Source organism: Ascaphus truei, chromosome 2, assembly GCF_040206685.1.
Source record: "Ascaphus truei isolate aAscTru1 chromosome 2, aAscTru1.hap1, whole genome shotgun sequence".
NCBI classification, from domain to species: domain Eukaryota; kingdom Metazoa; phylum Chordata; class Amphibia; order Anura; family Ascaphidae; genus Ascaphus; species Ascaphus truei.
Window position 1 is genome coordinate 404189012 of NC_134484.1, and position 18699 is coordinate 404207710.

The following is an 18699-nucleotide window of genomic DNA, read 5'->3' on the forward strand; positions in this document are numbered from 1 at the left end:
CTGGTGCAGATCCCCTGTGACACAATAAAACACACTGGTGCAGATCCCCTGTGACACAATAAAACACACTGGTGCAGATCCCCTGTGACACAATAAAACACACTGGTGCAGATCCCCTGTGACACAATAAAACACACTGGTGCAGATCCCCTGTGACACAATAAAACACACTGGTGCAGGTCCCCTGTGACACAATAAAACACACTGGTGCAGATCCCCTGTGACACAATAAAACACACTGGTGCAGATCCCCTGTGACACAATAAAACACACTGGTGCAGATCCCCTGTGACACAATAAAACACACTGGTGCAGATCCCCTGTGACACAATAAAACACACTGGTGCAGATCCCCTGTGACACAATAAAACACACTGGTGCAGATCCCATGTGACACAATAAAACACACAGGTGCAGATCCCCTGTGACACAATAACACACACTGTGCAGATCCCCTGTGACACAATAACACACACTGTGCAGATCCCCTGTGACACAATAACACACACTGTGCAGATCCCCTGTGACACAATAACACACACTGTGCAGATCCCCTGTGACACAATAACACACACTGTGCAGATCCCCTGTGACACAATAACAAACACTGTGCAGATCCCCTGTGACACAATAACACACAGTACACTCACGGTCAGATCAGTCCATGCAGGCAGCCGGCGTCCAGGGGCAGCATCTTGTCTGTGCGGGAGGTGGCACTGCCTGGGTCTGTAACAATGTCTGGCAAGGATCCTATATCCGTCTCCCAGACAGGGATCCAGTCACGCTCAGGTCCCTCCTCTCCTGCCTTCTCCTCAGCAGCAGCACAGTGCCCGGGTCTCACACACACAGCCCGGGTCTCACACACACACACAGCCCGGGTCTCACACACTCAGCCCGGGTCTCTCTCACACACACAGCCTGCGAGAGCAACACCGGGAAAGTAACACTGAGACAGGCCCCCAGTACCCGGAACAACAAGAGCGACCCGGAAACCTACACAGCCCCCTCCTACTGCTCTGCGAGAGGAAGAGAGAAGCGGAGACAGAGGCCCCCAGCCACACAGCTCTGCCCCCAGTGTAACCCGCACAGCGCGCTGTACTGCCTGAGAACTGCCCGAGAACCGCCCCCCGGTGTCACTGACCACGCCCCGTGTGTACAAGGGCAGGATTGTGCTGCAGTTGTGGGGGAGCAGGAGGTCTGGGAGAGGCTGAGATAAGGTGAGCAGGAGGTCTGGGGGGAGGTGAGCAGGAGGTCTGGGAGAGGCTGAGATAAGGTGAGCAGGAGGTCTGGGAGAGCATGAGAGGAGATGAGCAGGAGGTCTGGGGGGAGGTGAGCAGGAGGTCTGGGAGAGGCTGAGAGAAGGTGAGCAGGAGGTCTGGGAGAAGCTGGGGGGAGGTGAGCAGGAGGTCTGGGAGAGGCTGAGAGGAGGTCTGGGAGAGGCTGAGAGGAGGTCTGGGAGAGGCTGAGAGAAGGTGAGCAGGAGGTCTGGGAGAGGCTGAGAGGAGGTCTGGGAGAAGCTGAGAGAAGGTGAGCAGGAGGTCTGGGCGAGGCTGAGAGAAGGTGAGCAGGAGGTCTGGGCGAGGCTGAGAGAAGGTGAGCAGGAGGCCTGGGAGAGGCTGAGGACAGGAGGCCTGGGAGAGGCTGAGGACAGGAGGCCTGGGAGAGGCTGAGGACAGGAGGCCTGGGAGAGGCTGAGGACAGGAGGCCTGGGAGAGGCTGAGGACAGGAGGCCTGGGAGAGGCTGAGGACAGGAGGCCTGGGAGAGGCTGAGGACAGGAGGCCTGGGAGAGGCTGAGGACAGGAGGCCTGGGAGAGGCTGACGGCAGGAGGCCTGGGAGAGGCTGACTGCAGGAGGCCTGGGAGAGGCTGACGGCAGGAGGCCTGGGAGAGGCTGACGGCAGGAGGCCTGGGAGTGGCTGACGGCAGGAGGCCTGGGAGAGGCTGACGGCAGGAGGCCTGGGAGAGGCTGACGGCAGGAGGCCTGGGAGAGGCTGACGGCAGGAGGCCTGGGAGAGGCTGACGGCAGGAGGTCTGGGAGAAGCTGAGTGGAGGTCTGGGAGAAGCTGAGGGGAGGTGAGCAGGAGGTCTGGGAGAGGCTGACGGCAGGAGGTCTGAGAGGAGGTGAGCAGGAGGTCTGGGAGAGGCTGAGAGGAGGTGAGCAGGAGGTCTGGGAGAGGCTGAGAGGAGGTGAACAGGAGGCCTGGGAGAGGCTGAGAACAGGAGGCCTGGGAGAGGCTGAGGACAGGAGGCCTGGGAGAGGCTGAGAACAGGAGGCCTGGGAGAGGCTGAGGACAGGAGGCCTGGGAGAGGCTGAGGACAGGAGGCCTGGGAGAGGCTGAGGACAGGAGGCCTGGGAGAGGCTGAGGACAGGAGGCCTGGGAGAGGCTGACGGCAGGAGGCCTGGGAGAGGCTGACGGCAGGAGGCCTGGGAGAAGCTGAGAGGAGGTCTGGGAGAAGCTGAGGGGAGGTGAGCAGGAGGTCTGGGAGAGGCTGACGGCAGGAGGTCTGAGAGGAGGTGAGCAGGAGGTCTGGGAGAGGCTGAGAGGAGGTGAGCAGGAGGTCTGGGAGAGGCTGAGAGGAGGTGAACAGGAAGCCTGGGAGAGGCTGAGAACAGGAGGCCTGGGAGAGGCTGAGAACAGGAGGCCTGGGAGAGGCTGAGGACAGGAGGCCTGGGAGAGGCTGAGGACAGGAGGCCTGGGAGAGGCTGAGGACAGGAGGCCTGGGAGAGGCTGAGGACAGGAGGCCTGGGAGAGGCTGAGGACAGGAGGCCTGGGAGAGGCTGAGGACAGGAGGCCTGGGAGAGGCTGAGGACAGGAGGCCTGGGAGAGGCTGAGGACAGGAGGCCTGGGAGAGGCTGAGGACAGGAGGCCTGGGAGAGGCCTGGGAGAGGCTGAGGACAGGAGGCCTGGGAGAGGCTGAGGACAGGAGGCCTGGGAGAGGCTGAGGACAGGAGGCCTGGGAGAGGCTGAGGACAGGAGGCCTGGGAGAGGCGGAGGGCAGGTGGCCTGGGAGAGGCGGAGGGCAGGTGGCCTGGGAGAGGCGGAGGGCAGGTGGCCTGGGAGAGGCGGAGGGCAGGTGGCCTGGGAGAGGCGGAGGGCAGGTGGCCTGGGAGAGGCGGAGGGGAGGTGAGCAGGTGGTCTGGGAGAGAATAGGAGAAGGCGGTCTGGAAGGGGCTTAGAGCAGGGGGTGTGGGAGACGCTGAGCGTAGGGGAGCAACTGGGATTATTATTTAATAATGGAAACTTCAGGTTATATCCCTGTGATATAAAGCCATTTGTGTCCCCTGCAGGGTAAGGAGCTTGGATGTATCAGACTGGTTTTATTCACTTAGATGCACTTCCTCTGTCCTCTTTCCTTAAACACATTTTGTTTTTAGTTATTTAGGAACGAACTAGGATCTTAACATTAACTATTGTAGGATTTTAATGTTAATTCATAGATTTAAAAATGAGAGGTAATGTTCAATGTATTATTTCCTGGTGAAACATTTAATTAATAAATACAATATAAAAAAGAAGGGCTCGTGTAACTTTACATGTTCACAGCCATTTCCTTTGCATACTCAGCTGAACATCTTAACTAAAGTTTTTTTTTTTTGCCTGTGATACGGGTACCAAGCTGTGGTGTGTCTGTCAGACTGGTGCCACGCTCTGTCGGTGGCTGCCTGTCAGACTGATGCCACGCTCTGTCGGTGGCTGCCTGTCAGACTGGTGCCACGCTCTGTCGGTGGCTGCCTGTCAGACTGGTGCCACGCTCTGTCGGTGGCTGCCTGTCAGACTGGTGCCATGCTCTGTCGGTGGCTGCCTGTCAGACTGGTGCCACGCTCTGTCGGTGGCTGCCTGTCAGACTGGTGCCACGCTCTGTCGGTGGCTGCCTGTCAGACTGGTGCCACGTTCTGTCGGTGGCTGCCTGTCAGACTGGTGCCACGCTCTGTCGGTGGCTGCCTGTCAGACTGGTGCCACGCTCTGTCGGTGGCTGCCTGTCAGACTGGTGCCACGCTCTGTCGGTGGCTGCCTGTCAGACTGGTGCCACGCTTTGTGCGGGGGTGCTGCTTATTACAGCGGTGCCATGCTTGGGAGATACTAAAAAGGAAGGACCAAAAGAGAATTAACATAGGAAAATGAAAAAACAAGTGGGAAGGAAGTAGTAGAGTAGCAAAAAGCAAAAAATATGTCGCACAGCCAAAGAGAGTGGGTCAAGTGGAAAAATTAAAATTTAAAAACGGAGGTAAAGCAACCCTCCTACGCATTTTATGCGCAAACGCATGTTATCAAGGAAGTAGTAGAGGAAATAAAATAAATATTCCAAATTATCTGAAAAAGTTATGGGTGAAATGGAATGAAAATATGACCAAGGAAAGACATGACAACATATTGTAGGAAATGGAATGAACATAAGATATAATGTATGACTTGATCTGGATATGGTATATAATGTAAAGAGAATGAACATAATTATTGGAGGAAATAAAATGAACATAACAATATAATGTACTGTAGGAAATGGAATGAACATATGGATATAATGAAGAAAATTGAATAAACATAGGAAATAAGGCAGGAAGTGGAATTTAATAGAAAATTTATAATGCAAAATAGCTACAAGATTTAGGCCCATATTTACTAAACGGTGCGATGCCATAAGACCCGTTACAGCTCATTCACTTGAAATGAGATAAACATAAGAACATAATGCAGGAATTAGAATTAACTATGGGATATAATGTTGGGCACAGAATGTAATTTAGAAATAATTAAAGATAATGGGCCATATTTGTTAAGTTGTGCTAAGCTGCAAGAGAAGTGCTACAACAAGAGGTCATGCTCTGAAACAGGAGTGGGAGACTCCGGGGAAATGTGAGTACTTCTTCACGGAAAGGGTGGCGGATTCGTGGGAAAAGTCTCCTAACACGTGTGATTGAGCCACAAGGTATTCAGAAGATGGAATAGCACCACACTTGGTAAATGTAGCCCTATATTCTTAAGTTCCTTCCTCTTTCAGCAATATATCGTACTGTATGTTCATTCCATTTCCTACTTTACATCCTAGGTTTGTTCCATTTTCTACGTAATATTTAACGTGCATTCCATTTCCTGCGTTATGTCTTGTGTTCATTCCATTTCCTGCGTTATGTCTTGTGTTCATTCCATTTCCTGCGTTATGTCTTGTGTTCATTCCATTTCCTGCGTTATGTCTTGTGTTCATTCCATTTCCTGCGTTATGTCTTGTGTATTGTTCCGTTTTCTACTTGATACATTATCTTATGTCAGTTATGTTTTCTGCTTTAGGCTGAGTCCCCGCTGGCGCTGAGCTTGCGGCGGTTACTTACATATATAGATATATGTAAGTCCCCGCTCACGCTGTGACCACGCCTTGTGCGCAGGCACACATGCTCGTGCGCTTAGATAAACAAAAAAATTATACTTTCCCGCGCGCTCAGCTACCTGCAATGACCCCCGCACGCGCGTACATGCAGGAACCCGACGCTCATGCTTGGAGCACTCTCGAGGACTCAGCCTTAGGCTGAGTCCCCAGTCTTCACTGTGGCATGCGCGCCCGGCGGGGGGGACAGCGCGTGCACAGCGCTACACCGCGATCTGCGGTCTGGGGGGAGAGGGAAGGTTTGCGACGGGAGGGGGCGTGGCGGTGGGTTTGCAGGGGCCTGGCCATGACGTCCCGCGGCTGGTTCGCCCTTATTGGCTGAACCGTGGCCACGCCTCCGTCGCAGATTTCGAGGTCAAATTCTCCTGCCTCCCTGAAAACCTGTCACGCACCGCTGGGGAAAGGTGCGCGACAAGGTAGGGACTGGGACTGGCCGGACTGGGGGGGCGGGGCTTGATAGCGCACGCCGAGCCGTGCGCTGTGGCGGTGATTGGGACCGCAGCCTTAGATTCTGTGTGTATTATGTATGTCTTTATTTGTATAAAGCGTACAGTGTACTCAACGCTTTACAAAAGAGAATGCAACACAGGGTTTTATAATTCAATAAGTGCAGCAAAGCCAGACAAGCGGAAAGGAAAGCCCTGCCCCGGAGAGCTTACAATCTTAAGTATATATCTTGTGTTCATTTCATTGCCTACATGATGATCCCTTATGTTCATTCTTTTTTTCTGCATCTATATCCTTGATCCAATTTGTTCCCTCTACCAAATCCTTAGATTATTTATTATTTTTAGTTGCCTACATAATCTCCTATGTTCTTTCTGCATTATATGCCATGTTCCTTCTGCTTTCTGCATGCTATCCTACAGTACTGTATGTTCCTTCAGTATCTTTCATCTTATCATATGTCCTATACCCTTTCTTTTTGATTCCATTTCACCATATCTTTTTATAGTTTTTATATTACATTTATACTCCCATTTCCTCTACTGCCTCCTTGTTCATTGCGTTTCCTATGTCCATTCATTTTTGTTCATTGTTTTTAGTATGTCCTCCTGGGGTTCTGTCTGTCAGTCTCATGCCATGCTATAGGCCTAGGGAGCACGGATTAGTCAATACCACTCCTAAAAACATTTTTTATTTATAACATTGGAAGAAATATATTGAGAGTTACCTCCTCGTTTTCAAGTATGTCCTGGGCACAGAGTTGTAACAATACATGGTTACATTAAAAGAACAGAGGTTATACAGTCAATTCACAGACATTTCATTGACGGATAAAGTTGGAACATTGGGTACAATTGATAAAGGGGCTGGTGAGTTTCAGATTGAAATAGAGCAGCTTTAACATCACCAAATATCAGCAAACGGCTCACACCCTCTAGCTGCCCTTTGGATGCACCAAAGGCTGTCCGCCTTTGGTGGCAATGCAGATGTACACTGGGGGTGTTGAGATTCAATGGAGCTGTGAACACAAAGTTCTTTGTCTTCTTGGATCATTAACATTCCAGTGGGTGGGGTTGATGTTCCACAAAGTTCAAGCAAATATTAACTTTTAGCACGCTGGTCCTGTGCAGAGTGGACAAGCTCTTGGGGTGCCCCATCGGGTTGTCCACCATTGGGGCAATGCAGATGTACACTGGGGGTGTTGAGATTCAATGTAAACCAATAGGTATTTGTGATTTAACTTTTTGCAGTTAGGCTTTCAGAATTAGATTTGCAAACATATAAGTAATGAAGCATTCAGAAAATTGTTTATAATAGTTTATATGACTTTGAACATACCATTTCTGTTGCTACATAGAAATAAACCTTTTAATCTCACTGCATTCATATCAATGTCATCATATTCTCATATAGTTTAGAAAAATTCTAGCAATGTATATAGAATTTCACAGACACAATGCATGCTGCTTTAAACACAGCTTTTAAACATAGCCTGGGATGAGATGCAAAGCCAATAAACCCACTCACAGACAGACTGTTTCAACCTTGTGGATCTCATCAGTGTGAGGTTGGTTGTACTGGCTTTGCAACTTGAGACATGAGTAGGTCTTCACCATACATTAGTTAAGTTATCTCATCCCAGGCTATGCTTAAAAGCTGTGTTTAAAGCAGCATGCATTGGCTTAAGGGTTTAACCATGTAATGTGGTCTTGAGACAAAAGGTGGCACTGTGCTCATTTGCATGTAATTTCCCAGAATCCCTTGCTGCAGTGGTAGACTGTATACATACACGCACTCCAACAAGAAAGTATCTGTTTATGTTGCTTTAGGGTAAGGCCTCTCTGCTCTCCTGGTCAGCACCCTTGCATGCTGTGGAGTATCTCTCTGCTCAGACCTCTTTCTCCTCTGTCAGCACCCTTGTGTGCTAAGGAAATCTGTGTCCAGGCATAAAGGTCTGGTCCCCTCGTGTCTTGCTGTCAGCACACAGTCCTCTTGTGTGCTTCAAGACTCTCTCCTCATGTCGGCACTGTGGTGCGCTAAGGAAAATTTCCCCTCTGTTTCTCACATGAGGCTTTTTTCTCGGAGTTCTAATTAGCCAGGTGGAGTCTGGCTAATTGCCTGGCTGCAATTAACCAGCTCCCTGCTGGATTTAGAGGCAGTTTTTCTTAATCAGGAATAAGTCCCTGTTACATGGACATTATGGGATTAATTAACCTTTTCATTGCTAGGGGCCAGCAGTATTAATATATAGAAGTGGTGCGCAAAGGGGGTGGCGCCAGTTTAACTGCGGGGGCGCGGGGTTTACAGATGCCCCGCACGCTTCCCAAAGGCCATTAAATTAATTGCCGGGGAAGCGGCGATGGCCTCTGTAAACCTTACTTACTGTGGTTCAGCCAGCATCTTGAGACGCGTCGCCATGGCAACCCGGCGTCAAATGACGCCACGGGGTCATGTGACGTCACGTTGCTATGGCAATGTGACGTCTTGACGCCCAGATGCCGTGAACCACGGTAAGGGGGGGGAGGCGAGCAGAACAGCCGGCAGGGGGAAAAGATTGCGCTCCCCTGATAGATAGCATAAGGAAAGACAGGAGCACTCGCGATACGTCCAGAAGTCATCTGTCACAGGCGCCCATCAGAAGGACTATGTACTTACGTGGATTATGAATTGACGTTAACATTTTATTCAAGGTGAAACATTTCAGTCCCAGAGTTTGGACCTATCTTAAGATGTGAAAAGGTTAATGCAGCCAACTATACCCCCTCCCCCCCCCCCACAATGGTCTGCTTTGTGTGTATTCATTGATGAACCTGCTTGTCCATATGCAATGCTCTCCAATGCACAATTCTTACAAATTAAAGTGGTCTCATTAACTACCCAACCAGGTTTTGTCTACAAATGGCAAAAACAAAGAAAATTATTTTAAAAATCCATGGCTGTTATATAAATATATTGGGATAACAGTTGTTAATGCTGAAGCATAAATCCTCCTTAGACCAGCTTCATATGCACTCCTTTGTTTTCTAATTTTGTGTTCCTTCTTTTAAAGATGTTATCAATCGTTGATAAAGAAATGGAGGAGTTTGCTGTTTAGCAAGTGCTTCCATGTTCCAGAATTCTGTTATTGCAGGTAAGATTTAATACATGGCATGCATCTTTGATTCAAATTTCCCCTCTGGCACCTGTGCTTTTGTCTCTGCCCAGTGATGACTTTCTGATCAATCACCAATGCGACCGGTAACTGCACTCCCCAGCAACATCCAAGCTGGATCTGATGTGCTGGAACCGGCAGTGGTGGTGATTGACAGGTCAAGTCACTGCCACGCTGCTCAGTGAGGGGAGCGGGGGGTGGTGGAAATCCGTGATCAATGCACACAGGCAGGAGGGAGGGAGGGGGGAGGAGTGTGTGTGACTATGTGTGAGGGACATTTCTTCCTCCATTAGGCTGCAGCCCCACTGCCTGCGCTGCACGCGCGTCTGCGTGGCAGGCAGCGTGTGCAGCCGAATTCCCCGGTCTGCAGGGGAAAAGACAGGGGCATGACTGGGGAGTGATGGGGGCGTGGCCATGATGTCACCCGGCAGGTTCACCCTCATTGGCTGAACCGCCGGGGAGCGTGGCCTAGCGCTCCGTCGCTAGTTCCCATCTCAATTTTCATGTGTGCCTCAAAAACTCGCCGCACAACGGGGCGGCTCTTATCCTGGCGGGCGCTGCAGTAGCCAGCGGGGACCTGGCCTTTTGAGAGGTGAAGAGAAAGTTTACAGGCAGTGTAGGACCTGAAGGAAATGGTGGTTGGAGACTTGTAATGCTTTGGCCAAAAAATGTAACTATATTACCCTAATTTATGAGAAGAAACGCAGAAGGTGTTGACTAAAGAATTTGTCAGATTGGATGTAGCATTGTGACTTTTTTGTCTTTTGTTCTGTACATAATGCTGTAATCTGCTTCATAAGCTCCTTTGTTGCATCGTTACTTTGAGAGCCTTGGTTTCAGTTAAACAAGACGTCTAAGTTTTTGTTTCTCTTGACTTCTGGTTTCATTTTCACTAGTACCTCCGGAGTTATTTGGATATCCACATCTAGTGAGGAATTATTGATAGCTTTGTTCTTCTGACAGTAATCCTGTGCCCAATAGCTTTCGCCTTAAAAGTTAAAAATAAAAAGTTACTTCAGGGCTTTGCAGAGATAATAAGCAGAAATGTGCTTTCAACATTTCTCCTCTAGCACCTTCCATAAATTGCTCCATAATTGTGTATGTTATTTTGATCTCTTGCCTCTTCCGGATCTACCTCCCATATATAGTGTGCTTCTTGTAAGCCAAGGGCAAAATCTCTTAACCGTTTTTGTTTTCATGAGAAAAAAAATAATTTTCCATTCCGACATAAATCTTGTATCACAGTGCTAAGTCTTTCCAGGGTCTGTTTTGTTTTTCACTTTAAGGCTACGAGTTGACTTCTCTACGTCTCTTTGTTGCTCAGGGACATTATATAGTCTAAACATAGATTGCAGTCTTACCTTGAATGTATGTAAATTGCTTATCTAGTGTTCTTCTTTAGGTCTCCTGTGTAACTTGGGAGCCAGGAGACCCCAAATGGTTAAAGAAGACCTATATACAATCCCCCATGGCCCCTCACCTGCTCCCCTGCAGGGACTCTCCCTATCACCTCCTAATGACCTTTTTACTCTGGGTTTCTTCCTGCTTTGGACTCTTCTTCAAAACCTGTTCATGATGCCAAAAATGTTATTGCAGTAACCGCAATAGTATGTGACCTGGATGGTGGCTGAATGTAACTGTTGTCACCTTACCTACTGCGGGAAAAAGGAGTGCCACCAAACCCGCAACCCGAAGAGAGGCAGGCGTCAATAACCCACAACTTTTTTTATCAGGCCGTTGGACCAATTTATTAACTGAAGAAGGGAATTGGAAACGACATCGTAGGGGGAAGCAATAATTGTAATGATGTCTTACACAAGGTTGTGTTAGTGCTCTCTCTATCGAATGAGTGTTAATGAAGTCAACCCACAGAAGTGGTAAACTTGCTACAAAGTGGGATATAATCCCATATGTTGTTGATGCCATAATTATGACTTTAAAAAAGCACAAGCAAAACTAAAACAAAGTGATTTAGTATACTATTCAAGTGCCCCACTGCTAAAGACTGCTCCTAAGAACAGTCTCTGGAACCGTTGTGAATGTGAAAATAACAAAAGTGCAAAAGGGTGAAGTGTGATATAAACAAGTGAACAATAACAAACTAAAATGGCAAACATGCACTGGTGAACTAAGTGCTGAAAATTACGTAAGCACTAAACAGTGCTTTCATGGGGGGTTCCAGTGTAAGCGGGGAATGAATGCTGGAAAAATATCTTCATGCTGCATCATTCCTCACAAAAAAACACAAGCACAACATAGCATAATATCGTTTACTGGAAGGGTAATTGTACAGGGGGAAAGGGAATCAACTCACTCTTTCCCAAGTACAGCTGCGCAACGGGTACACTCTTCCCAGTGCGAGCGGGCTGCATACTATGCCAGTCTTCAATCGGTCAGCGTGCTTGCTCTGCTCCTTCTCGTGGTGTTCTTACCTCCGCATCATAGGAGTCCCGGATTGGTTCTCAGACATAGTGGTACAGTGTCCTTGGAGGGCCAATTCCCAACGTGTTTTGCCTGTCAACGATTGGCTTCCTCGGGTTCCCCTTTGTGAGGAATGATACAGCATGACAATATTTGCAGCATTCATGTCCACCTCACTTTGGAGCCACCCAGGAAAGGACAGTTGTAAGTTATTGAAGCCATACCTTACCCAGACTTGGCCGTCTATCGGATCAAGAAAGAGGGTGAAGATGAACAACTTTTTGTATAATCTTAATCTGATGAGACCCTGTTTATTCGAGAAGGAGCTTGGAAGTGAGGGATGCTGCTAAGTCTGTTGCTGTAGGGGCGCAGGTGGCAATTGGGGAAGAGATGGTTACATCAAATCTCCCATTTTGTTGGCCTTTTGGCCCCTGGGTACATATGACAGTCCAACATTTCCATGCGTATAGAATAGAATGGATTTACCCCATACAGTGTAGTCCTGATCAACTCGCAGGTCTGAAAGAATTATAAAAGGGATACCTCCTCCAGGATATATATATATATATATATATATATATATATATATATTTATATATATATATTTATATATATATATTTATATATATATCTATATTGCTCAGTGGAGCGTGAGCGAAATCCCCCAAATATTAATAATTGATAAATATATTTATAGTAGACAACTTTTATTGCGTGCATAGAGAGATACAAGGTTATATGTATAATTATTGTAAAAATAATCGCTGTATATTTGTACCTGATATATAATTCTGATGAATTACAATATAGTTGATAATAAGTTAATGGAATTTGTATACCAAAATAATGTGTATGCATGAGGACATGCATGTTTAAGAGGGTTCAAAATGTAATGCCTTAGGGGAAGCATAGACTTTGTAAGAGTGGAGCTACTTCTCTTGGAACCTGCAGAGGAGCCGACGGTGCAGGTTTCGAGGGATGGTAGTTGGCAGCACAAGGGAAGAGTTGGAGAGAAGATGGTTGGTGCTGGAGAGCAGCTCTGAGAGAGACTAGGCCCTCTGTTAAGTGAGAGGAGAGACAAAAAGAAGATTGTGTTGCATCCATTTGGGGACTGGCAGCAGCTGCAGTGAAAAAGAGCGAAATAGACCGAGGGGTAATATCCACAGAAGTACAGACTGAGATATAACACAGACAGCCACAAATAAATAGTCATTATCCCCAGAAGAGAAGAGTGAGGCAAGTTCTTTTATATTATAAAGACATATCAATCTGCAAACTATATAACACTTTTTGAACATCGTAACTGAAGAAAATACACAAAACGAGGAACTTGATAAAGAAACATACATTTATGTGCACCTCCAAGAAAAGTAAAGTACTTAATTCCTCTCTTTTCAAAGACATCGCATACAAATTTTGCAAACTATTTTAAGCTTGTCTGTAATTTCCGCCCATAATCATTTTTTATCTCTAATGGCCCATGAAATGTCTACATTGTATGTATTACCACTGCTCATTTAATGCAACCATGTATTATCATAGCGCTGTGCCCAGGACATACCTGAAAACGAGAGGTAACTAACTCTCAATGCATTATTTCTTTGTAAAACATTTTATAAATAATATGTACCAAAGGCTTAAGGAATATTTGCTAGGGACGACCATTAACCAAGACTAGATCAATCCTGGCCAGTTACATTAGTGCATGAACCGAACCATTTTTATTTGTTTGTGTAGGTGCAGATGTGTCCGCACTCATTGTTTTCGATGCCGCGATCATTTGTGGCCACCGGACCACTCTGCGGGGTCCATGTTTCTGAATAGGATCCCATAGTGTTAATCCTCCCGGGCCATCTGCTTGGAGAGAGAACCAATACTAACCTTTTTAGGTGAGCTGCACATCCGCCTCCCCATCTGGATCCGTCTCCCCACTGCGCTGAACATAATAGATGCTTAAAAGGACATTTAAATAATTTAAGTGTCCTGTCCAACCTCCTTGATATACGGTAGATGACCGAATATGGTAATCTAGCCTTCCCTCTCGATGTAGAGTCCCATATTCGGGCATCTACGTCATCCAGGGGGAAGGAAATACTGTACAGTCTGGATCTTGCCTTCAGTGCTGCAGGGAGATGGATCCAACAGTCGATGGTTTCGTTTCCACAACCCTTTCACACTAACCTTTCCCAGTTAATAAATTGGTCCACCACCCTGATAAATGTTGTGGGTTATTGACTCCTGCCTCTCTGAGTTGTGAGTTGTCGGTACTCCTTGCTTCAGTAGTACAACTGTTACATTCAGCCACCATCCAGATCAAACACTATTGCAAGGGTGTGTCAGTGTATCACAGATACACACTAACACACACAGTGACGCATAGCCGACGAGTGCGGAGGGGCAGGGGGGCTGCCAGAACGGCCCCCACACGCCTAACAATATACTGGCTCCTAAAAATTCTGGCTAGCTCTTGATTATTTTATATTTTTGTCCTCCCCCACCCCCTCGGTTAAAATGGATTTGCATCCATAGTGGCATGGAAAATGTATAAAAGTAACTAGTGTTCCTGTATTGTCACAATATGATCAAATCCTATTGGTCGGTCAGCTGGATCATCTGAAAGGGAGCAACATAGTATTGTTCTTAATCCTTTTACAAATAGAAGTTACTTTGTGCTATTCTGCCCTGCGAACCACTTATTTGAATTATATAATAAATAGACTGAGAGGGAGTGATACTGTTTTTAATATTCACTGTTGAATTTGTTAGCCATGCAACCTAGTTCACAGATTGGTAATTCTAGGTACAGCTTAACCCCATTATAGCGCAGTCCTCTGGGCCACTCGCAACCATTGCGTTATAAACGGGGTCGCAAAAAAAATGGCCGCCGAAAAATGTTTTTTTTTTTGTTAATTTTTTTTTTTTTGTGTTGGTACTGCGTCCGCCGGAGGGGGAAAGCTGAGAACTCTCCCAGTGTTCCCAGTCCCGGTGGGGCAGCGGCAACAGCACGCAGCACTTACCCAGCATCTGGCAGTTCTTCTCCCTGTCTCTGCTTCCTGCTTCTGCTTCCGTCTTGTATGAGCAAGCTCCCTTAAAGAGACAGTGTGTGTGTGTGTATTTGACTGTGTGCTGTGAGTGTGTGCAGTGTGCAGTGTGCAGTGTGCTGTGAGGATATGCAATGTGTGTGCAAAAAAAACGTAATTTTTTTTTTTAATTCGGGGTCCACGCTCAAACCGTGTTATAAGCGGATCCGCGTTATAGCGGATTGCGCTATAACAGGGTTGAGCTGTATATATGACAACTCCTGGATTCCCCAAGGGCTGATTGAGTTGTATTGTTTCTATCCTCAAAGGTGTTGTTCCCTTTACTTAACTTTTTTTAAATTTGCACCACCCCCTTTTTGGAGGGGATGCGAAGTAGGGGATCCCCAGAGCGGAGACGCACTATTTGTCAGGACTGGGGGACCCTGGTTCCTGAGATACTACTGAAGCTAGCGCAGTACTGTTCCCTCCACGGGAAAACGCATCGAGGATTAAATGTTCCGCATCACGTGGGACAATTGGAAGCCGCTACATCATCTGTCATGGCTTCCTATTGGCCCGCGTGACATGCGGAATTATAAACAAGGAAGTACTGGCAGCTCCTTTCCTAGTATCTTGGGAACCAGGAGGTCCCCGGAGCAGAAATAAATGCTGTTCAGCCTTGGGGGGGACCCCCTGCTTCCCATCCATTAATGTTCTGACCATTGGATTCTTTGTTCGATTCGCATGACCATTTCAGGGATAGTTCCTTTTTAGTTCCTTTCTATATGATGGTTTTCGCTTTTTTTTTTTTTTTTTTTTTTTTTTTTTTCCCCCTCATAAATGTGGGTCATTTAGTTCAATCTTTTAGCCAAAACCATGTTAAACCTGCAACCACATCAAGGTAGGCTCCTCCAACAGGTTCCCTTCCAATTGTCCTTTTATTGCAACTCCACAACATAGAGAAAAGAGGGTGAGGAGGGAGGAACCGTTACATAATAATGTATAGCATGGAATGCATTACAGGGTATAAAATTGGTAGTGTAGGTACCTGCTGAAAAGATCTACACCTTGATGTGGTTGCTGGCCTAATATGTTGTTGCCAAAAGACTGAACTAAAGAACCCAATACTTATGCGAAGAAAAAAACATATAGAAATTGTCAAAATAATTTGTCATGTGCATAGGGCTTCTTTGTTTACTGTTTATCAAAGAGAGAAATCTATTTCAAAGCAACAGAGATTTATTTTAAATCTGGTGCCATTTATTTTTGCCGGACTTTTGGTACATGGCTCCCCATTTGTTCATTTGTATGTCCTTCTTCTATAATTCACACCTGCCGTTTAATCCCTGTACGATGAGTCGTGGTGGTGTGCCGCAGGTTTGGGTGTGCCGCAGGAGACCTGCAGATGCATTTATGAGCATTTCTTACCCTGCTTGTGAAGACTTTGCATTTTATAGGATGTACAGTAATTTGCGGTAGGACTGAATTTTTTTATTTATTTTTTTTCTTGTTAAAGGACAGTTTAAAAATAATTTCAACCTAAACCTATATTGATCAAATCAGCCTGTACTTTGCTCTCCGTTTCAAGGCTGGACTGATCATGGCACAGAAAAGAAAAAACATATTCACATTTTTGTAGTGAACGCCACTCTAAAGTGTGATTTATTTGGCCTGTGAGTGTTTACTACTGACTAATTCATCATCATCATCATCATCATCATCATCATCATCATCATCATCATCATCATCATCATCATCATCATCATCATCATCATCATCATCATCATCATCATCATCATCATCATCATCATCATCATCATCATCATCATCATCATCATCATCATCATCATCATCATCATCATCATCATCATCATCATCATCATCATCATCATCATCATCATCATCATCATCATCATCATCATCATCATCATCATCATCATCATCATCATCATCATCATCATCATCATCATCATCATCATCATCATCATCATCATCATCATCATCATCATCATCACGCAAACTGGGGGGGCAAGAATTTCTAGGGGGGGCACGGCGGGTACAGAGGCCCCGCGCTCTTCTCCAAGTCATTTCAATTTAATGCCTGGTGAGGCCTCTGTAACTCCCTTACCTGCTCTGTCGGCTCGTCAGCGACGTGTCGCGCGTCAAATGACGCAACAGGGTCACATGACCCGTGGCGTCATTTGACGTTGGGTCCTTGAAGAGGAGGGGGGGCGTGAACGCTGCGGCTGCCAGGCAGGGAGGTGCAGATCAGGAAGTTTGCGCACCTCTGATATAGATCATCATCGTCACCTTGAGGCTTTGTCGATCCTGGTCTCCCCAATGATTTTCCAGGTACTGCGGTTGTCTCTTCACGTTGCTTCAACAAATGTCCTGATTTCATCCTCCATCTTACTTTTTGGTCATTGGCTTGGTGTTTTTCATTTCCCTTGGAATCCATTCGGGTATCATCTTGATACAACAATGGTAATTTTTTTCATGTGATCTGATCGGCCCACTGCTATTTTATATATAAAAAATTGCAAACATAACTTAAAGCTGCAGTTCAGTCTTTTTTTTTTTTTTTTTTTTTTAATTTATTTTTTTACTTCAATAGTTTTATGTGTGCAATCTCTAATTACCTAAAGAACTGTATAGCTGCAGATCAATTCGTTCTCCATGTATTGATCGGCAAAATTTGGTGACATAATTAGTGAAGGGATCTGGTTTTTTTTCTGCTTCTGTCCGTCAGTGGAAGCTCATGAATATTCACGAGTCTCCCAGTGACGTGTGCTCGCTCCCGATCTGCCACTGTGTGGTGCCTGCCTCCCTGCCCGTGCGGGAGATGGAGGGGGGTTTGCGCTGCCCCCGGAGGAGGGGGGAGCGGGTGATGTGTCCCCCTTCTACCCCGCTCCCTGTTGCAGCCTCCCTGCCCGTGCGGGAGATGGATGAGGGTTGCGCGGCCACCGGGAGGGGAGGAGGGGGGGTTGAGGCAAGGTGGTGTGTGTGTGTGTGTGTGTGTGTGTGTGTGTGTGTGTGTGTGTGAGATACAGATACAGATACAGATACAGATACAGATACAGATACAGATACAGATACAGATATATATATATATATATATATATATATATATATATATATATATATATATATATATATACATACACACACACAGTGGTTGACAAATCACCAAAAAATCTACTCGCCACACAAAAAAATCTACTCGTCACCTAGTACCAAACGTGTGCTGCTTGGGCCAATATTTACTCGCCCGGGGGTTAAATCCACTCGCCCGGGGCGAGCAAATGTATAGGTTTGTCGAACACTGTATATATATATATAGTTGAATGAAACAGGTAGTGTGCTATTTGAATATTTGAAGCAGCAGTCTCCTTTTAACAACGTGTTGTGTAACCATTGTGTAGTCCATCTGTTGCTGTCCTTATGGATTTACACCATTTGTGCTCTGCCGATTATTATTGTGTATTAAAATCTCTCGCCCTGCGAGTTTAGTTGCAGTTGTTGCAGCCGTGTTGCTCCTGCAGAGAAGTATACATTAGCTGTGGGTTGGGGTACCGTGTTGTATTGAACCCAGACAGGACTTCTTCCTAGATGCGCCTCTCATATGCTTGTATTGATCTTTCCTCCCCTCTCTGCTGCTGCTGCTGCTGCTGCTATGTGGTACACCTGATAAATAGATATAGATATATATATGGAAAAAGAGAGGAGAGAGCGCACGCCCATAGCGTAAAATTGTAGATTTAATGAGGGGAAGGGGGGGAGAGGGGGTAAAAAACGCACTTACAAAAGTACAATAAAATCAAGCATATTGTGATTATAATCACCACCATCCGGTTAATACTGCATATCTTGGGGCGATCCCAGTCTCCAAATGTGAAGGGTAAATGTCCCAGCAGGTTTCCAGGGCTGGTATGCTGTGTAGAAGTCCAAGAAAATAGCTCCGTTTGTGTAAGTCTCTGTAGCACTTGCGCATGGATGAGTCCACTCCAGCGCTAGGTAATGACGTCAGTGTCAATGCGTCCGACGTAATGACGCTCCCTGACGCGTTTCGGCAGTCACGGCTAACTTTTTCAAAGGGAAGTTATGAGAGGGGGAGGTCCAGTATTTAAATATGCAACCTAATGATTTCAATTATTCGGAACGCCCCCCCCCCCCCCCCCTGGGGCGTTCCGAATAATTGAAATCATTAGGTTGCATATTTAAATACTGGACCTCCCCCTCTCATAACATCCCTTTGAAAAAGTTAGCCGTGACTGCCGA

General features: G+C 46.6%; 2 protein-coding genes across 6 annotated transcripts in view; one reads left to right on the forward strand and one right to left on the reverse strand.

Moving 5' to 3' along the window:
• The window catches only part of ANKIB1 (ankyrin repeat and IBR domain containing 1), a 147605-nt gene extending 146508 nt beyond the window's left edge, over positions 1 to 1097 (reverse strand). The window contains exon 1 of the mRNA XM_075588640.1: positions 651 to 1097. The gene's annotated coding sequence lies outside the window, so the exon portion shown is untranslated. The remainder of the gene's footprint in view (positions 1 to 650) is intronic.
• The window catches only part of KRIT1 (KRIT1 ankyrin repeat containing), a 71148-nt gene continuing 53288 nt past the window's right edge, over positions 840 to 18699 (forward strand). For 3 of the 5 annotated variants that reach the window (XM_075587373.1, XM_075587374.1, XM_075587375.1), the window contains exons 1-2: positions 840 to 1217; positions 8879 to 8959. The gene's annotated coding sequence lies outside the window, so the exon portion shown is untranslated. Of the gene's footprint in view, positions 1218 to 1243; positions 1274 to 8878; positions 8960 to 18699 lie in introns of those variants that run through there. The other 2 variants (XM_075587371.1, XM_075587372.1) reach the window with 2 other exon arrangements.